At 41.7% G+C, this 14,367-nt stretch overlaps 1 protein-coding gene across 1 annotated transcript in view; it reads right to left on the bottom strand.

Annotated features, from left to right (window-relative positions):
- lpp (LIM domain containing preferred translocation partner in lipoma) overlaps window positions 1-12,296 on the bottom strand; it is a 136,288-nt gene extending 123,992 nt beyond the window's left edge. The window contains 2 exon segments of the mRNA XM_076079139.1: window positions 8,602-8,673; window positions 12,146-12,296. The gene's annotated coding sequence lies outside the window, so the exon portion shown is untranslated.
- Window positions 12,297-14,367: the final 2,071 nt, after the last annotated feature.

Genomic DNA, 14,367 nt, shown 5'->3' with positions numbered 1-14,367 from the left:
GAAAAATGAAGTTGTTAGCGAGAAACTGGAATAAATTAAGTTGTTTGAAGGAGACGTTTCCACAGCAACATAAAACAGATATTATAGAGGGATTTATTCTTGCTAACACTAGCTCTAAGCAGCTTAGAACACATCATAAAAACTAGTAATGCCAACATGGCTTTTAGTCAAAGCAAATAGTTCAATAAAAAAAATCTAGTTTCTCCTACGAATTTAAAAATGTTTTTAGTGCAAATAACCACCATAGATGATGACAATGGTTAAAATAAAGGATAACATTTACAATATTTGATGCTTAACACTGACTTCAGGATGGCTGAAATTATTTTTCTGGACGCAGGTGATAAAAAGTCGAGAGCCTTGCTGCCAGTTAGTGAAAACCGGATTCGGCAGGTCAGACTTTTAAAAAATAAAAATAAAAATCAGCCAAGAAAATTGCAATCAGTGCATTTCTGGTGAATACACGTTCATTGATTGGTTTCACTACTCGCTGCTGACATTTAAAAGTAAAGCAATGCTAACTGTGTCCACTGACATCATCCTTTTGCCATTGTAATCTGGTTTTCATGTGCGTTTGTTTTGGCACATCAGTAATGGCTCTGTGTTTTTCCAACAACATGCTTCAGTAATGTGACCGCCTTTAGATGCCGGCATCTGTCACTGCATGCCAAGTGAGTGTATCAGTCACGTCGTGTGAAGTGTCCCATTAGCCTCCATCTTCTGCCTAATCTGAGATTAATCAGTTAGTGGCATCTGATCCTAAACGATAGGGGCACAGAGGGGATGTCACTTTTAGCACACAATCATTCCACTGTCGTTATGACAATGTTAAAGACTACAGTTGTTTACTGGGAAGTGTTGATGAGCAGTCGGGAGAAATGTTCAACGATCAGAATGGAAGAAGTGACGGCCGTTGGGATTGGAAACTCTCGACGCCAACAGTCTGGAATTGAAGCATCATTTCTTCAGAATCAGTGTCTTTTCAGACATGACAACATATGGAACAAAAATGTATGTTAAATAAATAAATTAGTGCTGGGCAACGATCAAAATATTTTAAAATCGCGATCAAAATATTTTAAAATCGCGATCACAATATTTTAATCGCAATTTCAATATTTTAATCGCGATTTCAATATTTTAATCGCGATTTCAATATTTTAATCGCGATTTCAATATTTTAATCGCGATTTCAATATTTTAATCGCATGGATTTTTTGCGATTAATCGCATTGTTATGGCAAAGTTCAATAATGAATTCAAAAGTAGTGTATTGCGCACTTTTATTTTAAAAGTACTGCTATATGAACAAAAGGTCAATAACATTTAGTTCACGAGATGCAGGTAGCATGTTTTATACTTAATGTGAATATAATTCATACTTTGTTGGCATCTTATTCTGAAAACCGGATGTTCGTCTGAAGAAACCGGATGTTGTCTCACGTCAATGTTTCCGCTAACTTTCAAACTCCTTCGCTCGCTCCCGATCTGTGCCGTTTAAATGCGTTTACGGTGAATTTCAGCATATAGGTGCACTAACATGTAAGTGTCTGCTGAGTTGACCATGGAGATCTGAGTGTCTGCTGACTTTTGATGTCCAGTAGTCTCCAGGGAGAGCAACAGCTGGTGCAGCTTCTCTCTTTATTTCTGGCCCCCCCCCCCCTCGACCAGAAGCGGAAGTCGCCTTTTCTCTACGGCAACCCTGAAGGGATCATCAACATCATATCTCCAATACAAAACGATAAACATGAGACAGTCTGTTACAATAATAATAAATTAAAAATACTTACCTGTTTTTTTTTGTGTTGTTTTGTTGTTGTTTAATAATTATTATTTTTTCCCATCTCAAAAGGCTCAAGGACACACGCGCGCGCGCACGCACGCACGCACACGCACACACACACAATAGGATGTTTGCTGGCTTTTATCCCACTGTTCTTGTCATCTTCTTGTTGTTATGTCTATGTATTGTCTCTTGTCTTTCAATAAAAAAAATAATAATAATAATACATTTTAAAAATGCGTTAACGCGCGATAAAATAATTGTCGGCGTTAATTAATGAATGCGTTAACGTGAAAATAACGTGTTAACTTGCCCAGGACTAAAATAAATAAATATATACTGTATATATAGCATTTCATTACTTTATATTCATGTAATAAGTGTCAATTAGATGGTGAATTTCCTTGAGAATTTAAGAAAGTAAAATGGTTATAATAATAATAATCATCTGCATTGTGTTCAATGTGACCCAGACAGACGTGATCACTATAAATGGGTTCCACTGTATTACTAATATCAATATTAGGACCGGAGATGGGAGGAGAGGGGGGGGGGGGGGGGGGGGGGGGGGGGGAGAGGGGGAAGGGCAAAGCGATAAAGGCTAAAAAGAAAACAAATGTAACTTGATGAGCTTACCGAGTCTCTATGTTTAGGAGCTTCCTGACTGCATCACTTGTGTCGGAAGTTATGGTTTATGACTTGTTTTTTCCTAATTAGTCACCAGCAATGATGCCGTGAACACAAGTTTAACATGGCTGACAGATTGTTTGTCGGGATCGGCTGAACAAAGTTTATCCCATTTGTTTTATAGGCTTTTCAAATTGAGTAACAGGAACTAAGGAACAGACAGAGTCCACTGTTCATTCCAGAGGCAGGTCTGGGCTCTGCGCTAAAGAGAATTCATTCCTATGAAATGAAGACTGAATTCTTCAGACATGACAGAGTGTCTGGTGGAGGCTGCTGACATGACTGATGGTCATGACAACACGCAGTGGTTGTATTTGGAAAGTCAATAATAAATGCAGAAAAATACGAGAGGTGAACGTCCTCCAAAGTGCAGAAGACCTTCAACAGAGGTGATGAGTTATACAGACCAAAGCTAAAAATGACGGGCCGAGCCAAAGAAATCTGAAATCTATTGAATAATAATGCGTCTCAGATTTTTGTTTATGGCTCAGACATTCCAGCTCGACTGGGAAAGAGAAGAAGAAAAACGTCAATTTATATCGTAAGAAAATCCTAAAAGTAGATACTGACATCTAAAAAGAGTAGTTAGTCATTGTTGCCAAATATGCTACCTGACAGTATTATAATACATTTTATATTCCAATTGAGCAGCAATAATTCCAAAGCTCTGATCATCATTTCAGACAACGCACTGCACATGTTCACAACCCTATACGACCTGTGCTCCTAAAGTCTCACCGGTTCAGAGTTGTTTTGAAGGCATCATTAGTTAAAGAGTAATCAAGAGTTACCAAAACAGAAAGTAATCAAACCCTTAAAGTGATTCTCCTTAATAAGAAAGATAATCTCCTCCCCCTTTAGCTCGTCTCCTCAGCTCAGTCGGATTCTCCGTGTAATTGCTCTGGTTAATCACGCCGTAATTTGTTGACGAGATTCATTTGGGAGACTTATCTTGAAAACATCACAATCTCTCCCAATCTGGGGACGGCAACAATCTGGAGCTGAAGGGCCGCAAAGTAGAGTGAGACCAGATTAAGTGATTTGAAGAGCGTTGGAGATGTCGCCAGGGACCGATGTAACCGACGATCAGCGGAGCCTATTAAACTGCCAGAGCCAATGAGCTGTCTCAAGACACTCTCGTTGATTTGTCAAGAAACTGCTCACTCCAATATTCTTGATACTGTGCTAATAAATAAAACTGGTATTGAGCTTCTTTTATATTAATTATTATTCCTGTATTTAAAAGGTGCTGTGTGCAAGATTGCGAGCGTTTCTATTGCTTCTCAGGGGCTCTCCACATGGCGAAGGCTGAGCTGGTGGCTTGCAGCTAACAGCGCTAACGGGGCAAACAACAGTGCTGACAGAGCTAACAGTGTTAGGGGGAGCCGGAGGGCTTCAACAGAGGTGAGGAGTTATAATGGCCACAAGCAGGCAGCCACATCAACGTCACAATGACGGACCAAGCCAAAGAAATGGGAAATCTATTGAAAAACAATGCGTCTCAGATTGTTGTTAGAATATCGAATAAGTCTCATTGAGATTAGAAGATTCCCTTTTCTAAGGCCAACTATGACAACAATTGTCATGAATGTGCAGTGGTAACAGTTCAATGTTTATGTTGGATAATTATAAATCTTACAAATCTGATCTTTAAATCCACAAAGTCTCAAACAGGGTGTGTAACAAACAGCTACAGCCTGATTAACTTTGATGGCTACTCAAAAGTAGCCATCAAATGTGTCCCCATATGTTGTTATGATAATCAATTCTGACAGAACTCCTCCTTACTTCCTCTCCTAGATCTCTTCCCAACGAAGCGTCTATAATGCTGCACAGCTGTCTGCCACCGAGTCATTGTGGGATAATAGTGTCGGTCTGAGAACTGAACTGAAATGACCTATGCGGATGTGTGTGTGAATGTTGAGAGAAAGAGGAAACTGTATTTAGGATCCAGTAACCTATGATCACTGGACAGTCTGGGCTTGACACCCCTTATTATTAATATTATGTTGTCACCAACACTAATAATTTAACTCTACCTGTGTGTGGCTATCACACCGCTGATCTTTGTGAACTGGACTCATTGTTCACTGAGGCTCATTTGAATAGAAAGGAGCCAATCTCGTGCCAGTCGCCTGCATATTACCTCATTTAAATAGGTGCAGATAGCACAGAAGCGGCGAGGCGCTGCTTGCCCGGCAGCACAGTTAGGGATGCATTTCTTTTACGTGCAGGTTTATACGCCACGCAAGTCTTTTGTGAACTTGCCCCAGAGTGTACTAAACTTAGCCACATTTTATTGTTTGGGAATTTTTACTAACTTGTTTTAGTTTGTTTAATAATCCAACTCTCCACACGGGTCAACCAATCGATTTAATATATGCTCTTCTTTTGTCTGGTGGAATAACCTGATGGAATTTTGTGGACCGAAACGTTGAATATCTCTGACTGCAAGTGAAGGGGACAGTGTGCGGGAGTCTTTTTGTGCGAAATTCAACCGTCAAAACTTTCACATTTCTATCTCCAAATGTTATAAAGTTTTACTTTAAGGCCAATGGAGACCAAAATTTCACCCAGAAAGCACCGAAAGCCCGAGGCATGTCAGATGAAGTCAGCATGCTATCGCGCTCACAGTGACACTGCTACAGACCTATATGATCCAAAAAATATTTGGCCATCTATAATTTAAACATGTTTAGAAGTCATTGCAGAGGAAACATAAATATATTTAAAGACGTGTGGTGGGTGCCGGCTGAGTCTTTGGAGGGAAAAAGGAACAAGCATGGCTGAAAACATGCTGCATGTAACATTTCATGAACAGATAAATGGCTTAGAGATTATTAGATTCATTAATGAATGTGTCAGCTATACAGAATTCAGCCTCCAATAAAACAATATGGAAAAATATAACAATTGACACTTTGTACGCAAACGGGGTCACTAGCTCTGAGGCTGGTACAGTCCCAGCATCATTTCAAGATAAAAGTGAGAGATAATCACTCCATCATTGAGGTGTGCAGGTTAGCCCTTAAAGCTGAGTAGAAATCATTTACCTCGTCCCTCCACCACTACTACTGCCGGCTACACCGAGTGTTTGAAGTGTGTGAGTGAGAGCCAGGAGGAAGGTCAGACCTGTTAAGGTGTAGATATCAGTTAGAGCGGATGTTTGTACAAACCAGAATTCTCGACTTGAGCTGACACACACACACACACACACACACACACACACACACACACACACACACACACACACACACACACACACACACACACACACACACACACACACACACACACACACACACACACACACACACACACACACACACACACACACACACACACACACACACACACACACACACACACACACACACACTAATTTCTATCCTACAATATCTTCTCCGTTTGGACCAGACATCATTCATCTTCATCCTCCTCGTATTACTGACGGGTTGCATGCAAGGTCGTCTCCCAGTCAAACATGTTGTCACAGTGCTGAGTTCGTCCATACTTTTAAAACAATAATAACAGAAGTTTTCCCAAAATCTCCAGTGAGCTGGTGAACAGTCGATATCAAGTCCCTGTCTTTTCCACTCTGCAGGAGATGCGCGGGAACATTGTGTGTCGGTGTTGTGTCTGATGCAAGGAAACAGCAATGGACTCTCCTGAATGCCTCTCAAACTTTCAGTCAAGCAGTGACAAAACTCTTCTGCACAGGCAGCCTATACATACACCATTCTGGACGATGTAAAAAGATATTAGATTATAGTACTATTCTGACAATAAGTAGTCGCATTCTCTCACTGCGCACAGGAAATAAAACATCAAGAGAAAAATGAAGCACAGAGCGATACTCACAGTTTGTCTTTCGATCACTGAAGCAGAGAAAACTAGCTCGACTAAATGGCAGTCACTTGGAAAGGCTGCTCTCACCCCTAGAAAGCCTTGTGCAGCCCAAATGACTCACATCCCCTTCTCCCAACCTCTGTCAACCAGCGTGAGGAGGTAAACATTTCCAAATATGGAGAAAGTGTGGAGACAGTATTGAGGGCAATATCAGTTGGGTTTGCTTTTTAACTTGGAATGCCATACGCTGCAGAGCCAGAGTCCCTCAGCACAGCCAGTTCTGTGGTGCATACCTTTCACTGGGAATAATAACAGGGAACTTTTCCCCATCTCTTTGGGTACGGTCTGACCTAAGATGGGTAACGCTGTGAGCCTACAAGCTCCAGTTTTAAAAAAGGGAAGGGGAGTCAAAATGTAGAGAAGAGGAGTTAGCTTAGAAAGCTGTGAATGTGTATCACGATGAATTTGCAAAAAGAAATGCAGAGAAACAGACGCAATTTACTTCTTTTCTTTTTGTTAATCAGGCGACTGGGCGAGATTAGGAGTTAAAGATAGCCCATTTACTGTGAGAAGCTGTCGTGTCTCACTGATTGTGCTCCAGTGATTAAGAAGGTATAATTAAAGTGTGATTACTCCCCACCGGTGCCTGTGGGTCAGCGGAGATCCCGGAAACATTAACAGCTGCTGGGAGAGAACACTACACCTCCCTGCCTGGAGACCGCGTTGAAGAGCAACCTGGCTGGAGAGCGCTCGTTACAGCCCAACCTACGTCATCCGTTTCCCAACGGGACGGACTGCGTTCGGACGACTGAAATTCTCACATGATCATAAATTACTTTTAAAATATTCTTTAGTTAAAATAGTTGCATTTAAAATACAGTTTGCTGACAATATTCTTTAATACCTTCAGGCCTAAATCTGGTGCACATCTGATTTGTAGCGATGCCAAATCAGTCTGAACAGTCGTATGAGAGTTTGTGCAGCTTTTAAATCACTAACTGAGCCTTTATCTGGCTCTGGACAAAAGAGGAGAAAAGCCTGTTGTTGCTGCTGAGCCGTGGGAGAAGAGTGAGGTGCTTCAATCTTTGAAATGCATTTCAATTCAAACTCTTAAATCACAATCGTGGCATGTTTTGAAACTTATTAGAAGAGGGGGCCAATCAGGGTCACATGACAATGTGGCTGCAATGTCTATGCAGACATAAACGCCTTAAAAAGAGGCTAGAGACTTGAATAAAAGCCATGGCTACATAACGTGTGCTTTTTACAATGAGACAAATCATATTTAATGCAACAAACCTTGCTATCAGTCAGTTGAGTTACATGATCTAACAAAGAAAATAGGCCGTAAAGCATTCAAATAGTTCTCCACCGATTACAGCAGATCTCCAGACACATGGTTGGACTCACTTTTTTTTTTTTTTTAATAAAAAGGTATCAAAATTGAGCACGAATCGCAAAATGGCAAAACCAGCGACATCATCTTTTGTGACCAGTGTAGCGTGAAAGCATTGTTTATTTAGCAAGGTAGCTAGCTAATTAGCAACCGCAAAATGAGTGGAAATGTACAAACTTAATGTGACTATCTCCATTTTCCTCATCGTGTGTGTGCTAAATCAAAAAGTGTGTGTGTGTGTGTGTGTGTGTGTGTATCCCAATAAAGCCGCAACCGCTGAGGAGGTTAGCAGAAGGCTAAGCTAAACTATTAGCATTTTCTCTCCTTTCTTGGATGTATTATCATCTCAAATGTATGCATTATTAAATCTGACACCCAACAACACAGCAGCAGGACTTCTTCCATGCACAACTTTAGCCCCACTACTCTGAGCTGATGCCTATATGCCTCCAGTCCTTCCTTCGTTTTGCCTCCAGCTAACACCGTGACGTAATCGTGACGTCTGGCCTAAAACAAAGGCGACATTACGTCCGCTGTGCAAAAGCTTACAGAGATATTACAGCAAAAACAAGTTGATATGGATCCTCACTGAAAGATACACTGTGCAAAACATGGAGCTGCTTACAATAAAGCGCTCGCACTGAGAATCAACAAAGCAGGTTTTAGCTTTTCTGTGTTCGACACTGAGCTACTTTAAGTTTCCAAACCATCATGTGCAAATCTGTGACAGCTTTACAGAGCGACTTGACCCTGACTTGGTAACTTATGTCCATATTTTTGCGCTTAAACGGCAACACATGACCTTCCAAACATAAGTTCTGCTACCACCCAACACAGAACACAAAAGCAGGGGGGGAAAAGCAGACTACAGCAAAAGCAGTCTTACCTTGTCTCCTCTCTGGATGTACGGGATTCCTGGAAGGCTGTTGAAGCGACGCCCTTCACCGTATGTCGAAATCTGTTGAGATTGAGAAACTCTGTCATTCAAACGGATTACGTAACTATAATTTAGCTATGCAGGAGCACAGCAACATAGTAAGTGGGTCCTGTCAACTTCACAGAAATGTGTTTGCGTGAGTGTGCCGTTCATCAGAGGACAGATGAGCCATAGGCAGCCTCCTATAAATCCTGCATGGACCCGAGTGGAGGTTTTCCATTTAAATTTGAGCCCGTCATTTCTCACCAGGCACCTGTCACGGCCTGTTGGGAGCAATACTTCACAGCAAAGGCACAGTTCAGGGAAAACAATGCTGACAAGTTGCATTGCAGAAAACGTTTCACTACGGTGGAACAGTTATTCAGCGAAGAGAACTAAGACTGAAATAACGTTGGATATGAAGGTTGGCCGTGGACAACGATGACCTCACAAGATCGAGGCGAAGCAAGCTGCTCTCCACCGACGACGACACCCAGGGCATGATGGGAAACGCCAGGCTGTCGCCCCGATCAAAGAGCCGATTGGCTCTTAGTCTCGACAACAAACACCGCGTTTTGAACAAAATGCCAGAGATACACGCACATTTACAAACAAATGCAAACTACAGGTAGCCTACAGATCGGATCCAACAGGATGAAACTATTAACTGTTTCTGTGACTTCCTGTAGATTCTTTGAAGGCTGCTGGAAACTGTCCGACTTGACCGCACTTACTCCGTCTTTAGTTTTAGATGTAGTCATAGTAGTAATTGTGACAATAATTTGTCCTGCAGCACTACATTTTTTTGTAATCCACATGGATTCAAGGCAACAGTATTGTTGTGCAAACCAGCCCAGCACATGTCACACCCTACCTGACAGCACAGCGGGCGCTGACATGTCCATGCTGTGCCCTGCGTGTTGTCTTGTTATCTTAATACACACTTGTTTTCCTCTAACAAGGTTACGTAGCCCTATTCTGTGACCTCTGCATATTTTGATGTGTTCCATAACACTATAAATTAACAAGATTTCATTCAAGAATCTTGGGTCAGTCACTAACCCTTTAGCTGCCTTCCAAACCGCATACTTTTGCTTTTAGTACATACTGCCCTTTCAAAGAAAGTACTTTTGCATGCAGTACAGATACTTCTTCCTCATAACATGGCACTTTGAACTTTGACCCTGTTGCTCATATATCTGACTCGCAAAGGATTGTGGGTCGGAAACTGCAAAATGCGACCAGATTTAGTAGAAATGGTATTTTTGGCGTACTCTATTTTAAATACTATGTATTGGGACTAAATTATTTTCTGGCATACTCGATAGTATGGCATTATGGGTATTGGAACGTACAGTTTGATCCCTAACACATTAAAGGCTGTCGCACTAAGGAGACAGTATGAGAAACACAGGTACTGTACAAGTAGGTGGTCACTAACCCAACATGAGGCTTTGGGGATACCTAGCCCCAGTTTGTGCAAGATGGAATATGTTTCATCTTAAAAATGATTAGAAGAGTCTTTGAGAATTCTGGAGATCGCTCCATAACGTCAGTGAGTGTTGTTAAATGACCCTGTGGCAAAGATTGACACGTATCTGCAGATCAAATGTAATAGTGATACACAAAAGCAATAGCCCACTCTTATTATAAATAATGGAGAGGTGTACACTAGTTTCTGGTAACACTCAAACAGGTGACACTTTCTAAAAAGCCCAACGTCTTGACATCACGCTCCGCTCTAAAACGGTTCACTTTGAGTCGGGGGGAACTGCTGCTGTTCCTTGCAGAAAAAAGGACACCCTCATTAAAATAACACAAACAGTAGAGTAACTTGACTAAACCTACCAGGGGGGCCCGGGCTCAAAGACGGCTGAGGCACTCATCTTTTAACTTTAACATCATCAACGCTGTCAAACGAGTCCTTTTTTAACCGGAGATTTTAAAAGACAGTTCCGTTTAATGCTGCCTGAGTCAAAAATGTGTCAGAGCGACACAGATGTATGCGGTTTGATGACAGCGCTCTCGGGGGACCTTGGTGTTATTGATTTAAAACATCTAAGTCAAAGTTTGAATTCAGTCCTTTTGGAGAAGGAAGTGAGACTTATTTTTCACGTTAGCAACATTTTATGGCAGAACAATATCTATAGTCTGGACCAGGGCTCTTATTTCTTTTCACAAAAGATGAAGGCAACCGACAAGGTTAAAGCAACATTTGGAAGGTATTAAGTCAAGATATCGGTGTGAGACTGTGATAAATGGAATCCTTTAGAGGGAATCTTGAGAGAGACCCACACAAAACCTTACAATACACGTGACGCACGGAGAAACATTTAATGCCAATAAACAAGGTCGGAGTTGTCCTCCATACCTAGAATTGAATGGGATTTGTTAGGTTGTATTTACGTCGTTCTTTAAAGAAATGATGGCTGGGAACACAGAGGATGTGCTCAGCCGGGCGGACAGTACAGTTGGACACAAAGGCGTCCTTTTCAAAGTGGTTAATCTCACTTTTCTCAAGGAGGAAAGTGACCTCATTCAGAACCGTCTTAGTTAACATCTTGTTGGTAAAGTGGTCAAGGTACAGCACCTGGCATGAAGTCTGTCCAGGCTCGTTGAAGTACCTTAAGACTTCAGGTGGTGCAAAGTCTGACCTGTTTGGACATTTATTGTCACAAATCAAGGTAGTCACGCTCCAAACCAGGGTTAACAGTAACATGAACGTTACATTGTAACTGTGGCCAGCACAGTTAGTCCACACCTTCATGAGACGCAACAATGAAACAAAGTAACTGTCATATACGAAGTCCACAGAAAACAGAACTACTGAACACAATTCTTTCCAACTTTATGTTAAACACCGCCGACAAAACTATTTAAACAACGTGGCGAACCTTTTGCCGACGTAAACTAGTCAGTTCATACGTTAAGCGGGGACACTTTCCTGTTTTGTTTTTTAACGACCACGCCAAAAAGCTATTAAACAGTTACTTTAGCTACCAGTTAGCGCTATTAACTGTAACGAGACAGGGGGCTCGTGAGTCCGCTAAGGTGACGTTTAGCGACATATTTCACAGCAGAGAGCGGCTCTCGTGTTTTCTCCGGTGACACGGCTGTCTTCCGCATTGCTCAGCAGCAGAGCAGTTGGCTAAAAACAGACACACCAGAGACGCCCAGAGTCCCTTTTGGCAAAACCTGACGGCTCACAATGTCGTATATATTGAACGCATGACTGAGCCTGGCTCAGCACCAGCTACCGACAAGTTAGCTTCGTTAGTACCCACATGTAACATTAGCACCGGCCGAGGCTACCGTAAGAGTCCACGCCCTCATTGTGAACTCAGTCCGAGCTACAGTAAAATTCATATTATAGCACAAGGCCGAACAAATCGGAGAGGAGCTACTACCAACACCGGGTTAACCAGTCGTACCTTAAACTACACCGGTTTAAAACACAGCAGACCGTCGCAGATAAGTTTAAAGCGCGACAAGAGCGCGCGGTAGTTTCGCTTACCTCGCTTTCTAGGAAATAAAACAAGAGGTTCAAATCCCACCAGAAAAAAAGTGAAACTTCTTGATCCAAATTCTGGGAGAGTTGTAGGCGGTGACGTCACGCTCTGAAATTCCAGCCGTCTGAGTGAGTTGAGAGGTTTGCCCATGTAAGGCAGCAGGCCAGCGGTGTCACCGAGCCAGAAGACCGCGGGCCCGAGTCTGTGTCTGTTTACAGAAGGATGTACATGGAACAGGGAAAAAATGCATGTTTAGTGGATTGCAGTTTCCCCTTTTTTATTTTTCCGAAGCTGAACTCCATGATTCTGTCCCCAAAAGACACATGTTGATAACTCATCCTGTGACTGAAACATAACAAGAATTATATATTAATTCGATCTATACAAGTATGCACACCTGCAAAATGCCATTCAGTTAAACAGCCTCGCACTAAATAGCATAAGTTAGGGTAAACCTTTTGCACAGAAATTTGAACACTCAACATTTTGAACACCTTAAAATTTAATGTATTACAACTTCACCTCAAACTTGTAGCAGAACAGAAATACACAGAATAGCCCTTTTCCAACCTGACAGGAAAAGAAGGTGGGGAAAGAGAGGCTATAAATTAGACACACCTGTGAGCTGGGGGGGGGGAAACCAATCAACTCACCAAAGCTGCATGGAGGAGAACAAAGAGAGGAGTGAGAGTTTTTAATGGAGTTACCGAAAGTATGATTCAGTTTCTGGACCTGTTAAGCTCAAAATAAGAGAATGTTGACGAAGACTAAACTAAATCGGAGCAGCAAAGGATCCATGAACCGGCTGGATACACGGAGCTTTCTGAGAGGACAAGGCCTTATTGGAGGTGTGCTGATCCCGGGAGCAGGTGGTGAACAAAGAATCGTGTTCTGCTACAGCTTGGACCGGTTTGAGGCCTCCTTAACTTCGGGGATTCATCAAGCTAAGTCCCGTTAACTGAAACTCTCCAGGCTTCTACTTCTTCTTCTCCTAGAACACTTAAACACCCTGAAATAAACTCAACGGGACTGAAATAAACTGAACTGAACTGAACGGAACTGAAATGAACTGCCATATTCCCTTAGCTTTGGAACGGAACTACAACACCCCAACACTCACACACTCACACCTTATCACTTGCACATAAACTATTGACATTCACCTGGAGTCGTCATTAATTTTGATTTGAATAGTTGTGAGAAAAACCTACGCTACAAACTATGGAATCACAAACTAATAGAACTTAATCAACACTTCTCTGAGGACTATTATTTTCCGCCAGGGCAGATTACTTTTGTTGTGTGGTATACATTTAGATTGAATTATGAACATAGATATTGCAGGGGTTTTTTATTTCTAGAAATGGGGGATTTTTTCTTCCAAGGTATCCTGCTGAACCGAGGCCCGATAATTGGACAAAGGGCTTTGAAATGACAAGGTGCTGGATGAAAAGGAAGCGGCTCAGCAAGTGTTTCAGTGCCAATGGAGCATTGAGGTGTGAATGGGGCACATGCAGTCATTTGAACAGATTCAAATTCATACACGTGTTGCATTCTGTAGCGTTACCGTACATCGTCTGTCTTCTGGAACCACGAGGAAGCGAGCGCTTGTTGGCGTCTCCACTCCAACTTGGCAATGTGACTACTTCAATGACTAAAACCTGACAATACTGGGTAGTTTTGTTCAAGTATTGGATTTGAGAACAAACGGTACACTTCCGTAAAACAGCTCCTGACACTGCTTCTATACCTATCAAATAGCACCGGGACAAAAAGTCGAATAAGACACAGATGTGGTTAATGTTTTCCTCTGGTTGGTTGTTTGTTTCATTAGTTTCAGTGTTGTTTATTTTCCCATCAACTTATGGTTTAAAAGCTTCCTTTGCATACATGCACTACAAATGTGAACAAGGCCTTAGCGCCTTAGTACTGTTATTGTCACAGTTCATGGTTTCTGTGTTACATGTTGAGGGAAGTGCAAGGTATTATGAATACTGTATGAGCTGAAAGGACAGTTTGGACAGTAATGCAGTGTTTTACTTTCTGCCTTATTTTTTGATTCAGGGAGATTTAAGTGTTGAACAGCAGATGGTTGGCTTTAACTAGGGGATCAATAGTGATTTAACAAATTTATTAATTCAATTTTAGTCACCTACCGATCGACTACCAGTGTTTATTATTATTAACTATTTATTATAGTTACACCAGCCATCATACCCCAGAAACA

The sequence above is a fragment of the Anarhichas minor genome, unplaced genomic scaffold, assembly GCF_050575085.1.
Source record: "Anarhichas minor isolate MPS153535 unplaced genomic scaffold, ASM5057508v1 ptg000071l, whole genome shotgun sequence".
NCBI lineage: Eukaryota > Metazoa > Chordata > Actinopteri > Perciformes > Anarhichadidae > Anarhichas > Anarhichas minor.
This window is presented reverse-complemented; position numbering and strand designations above follow the sequence as displayed.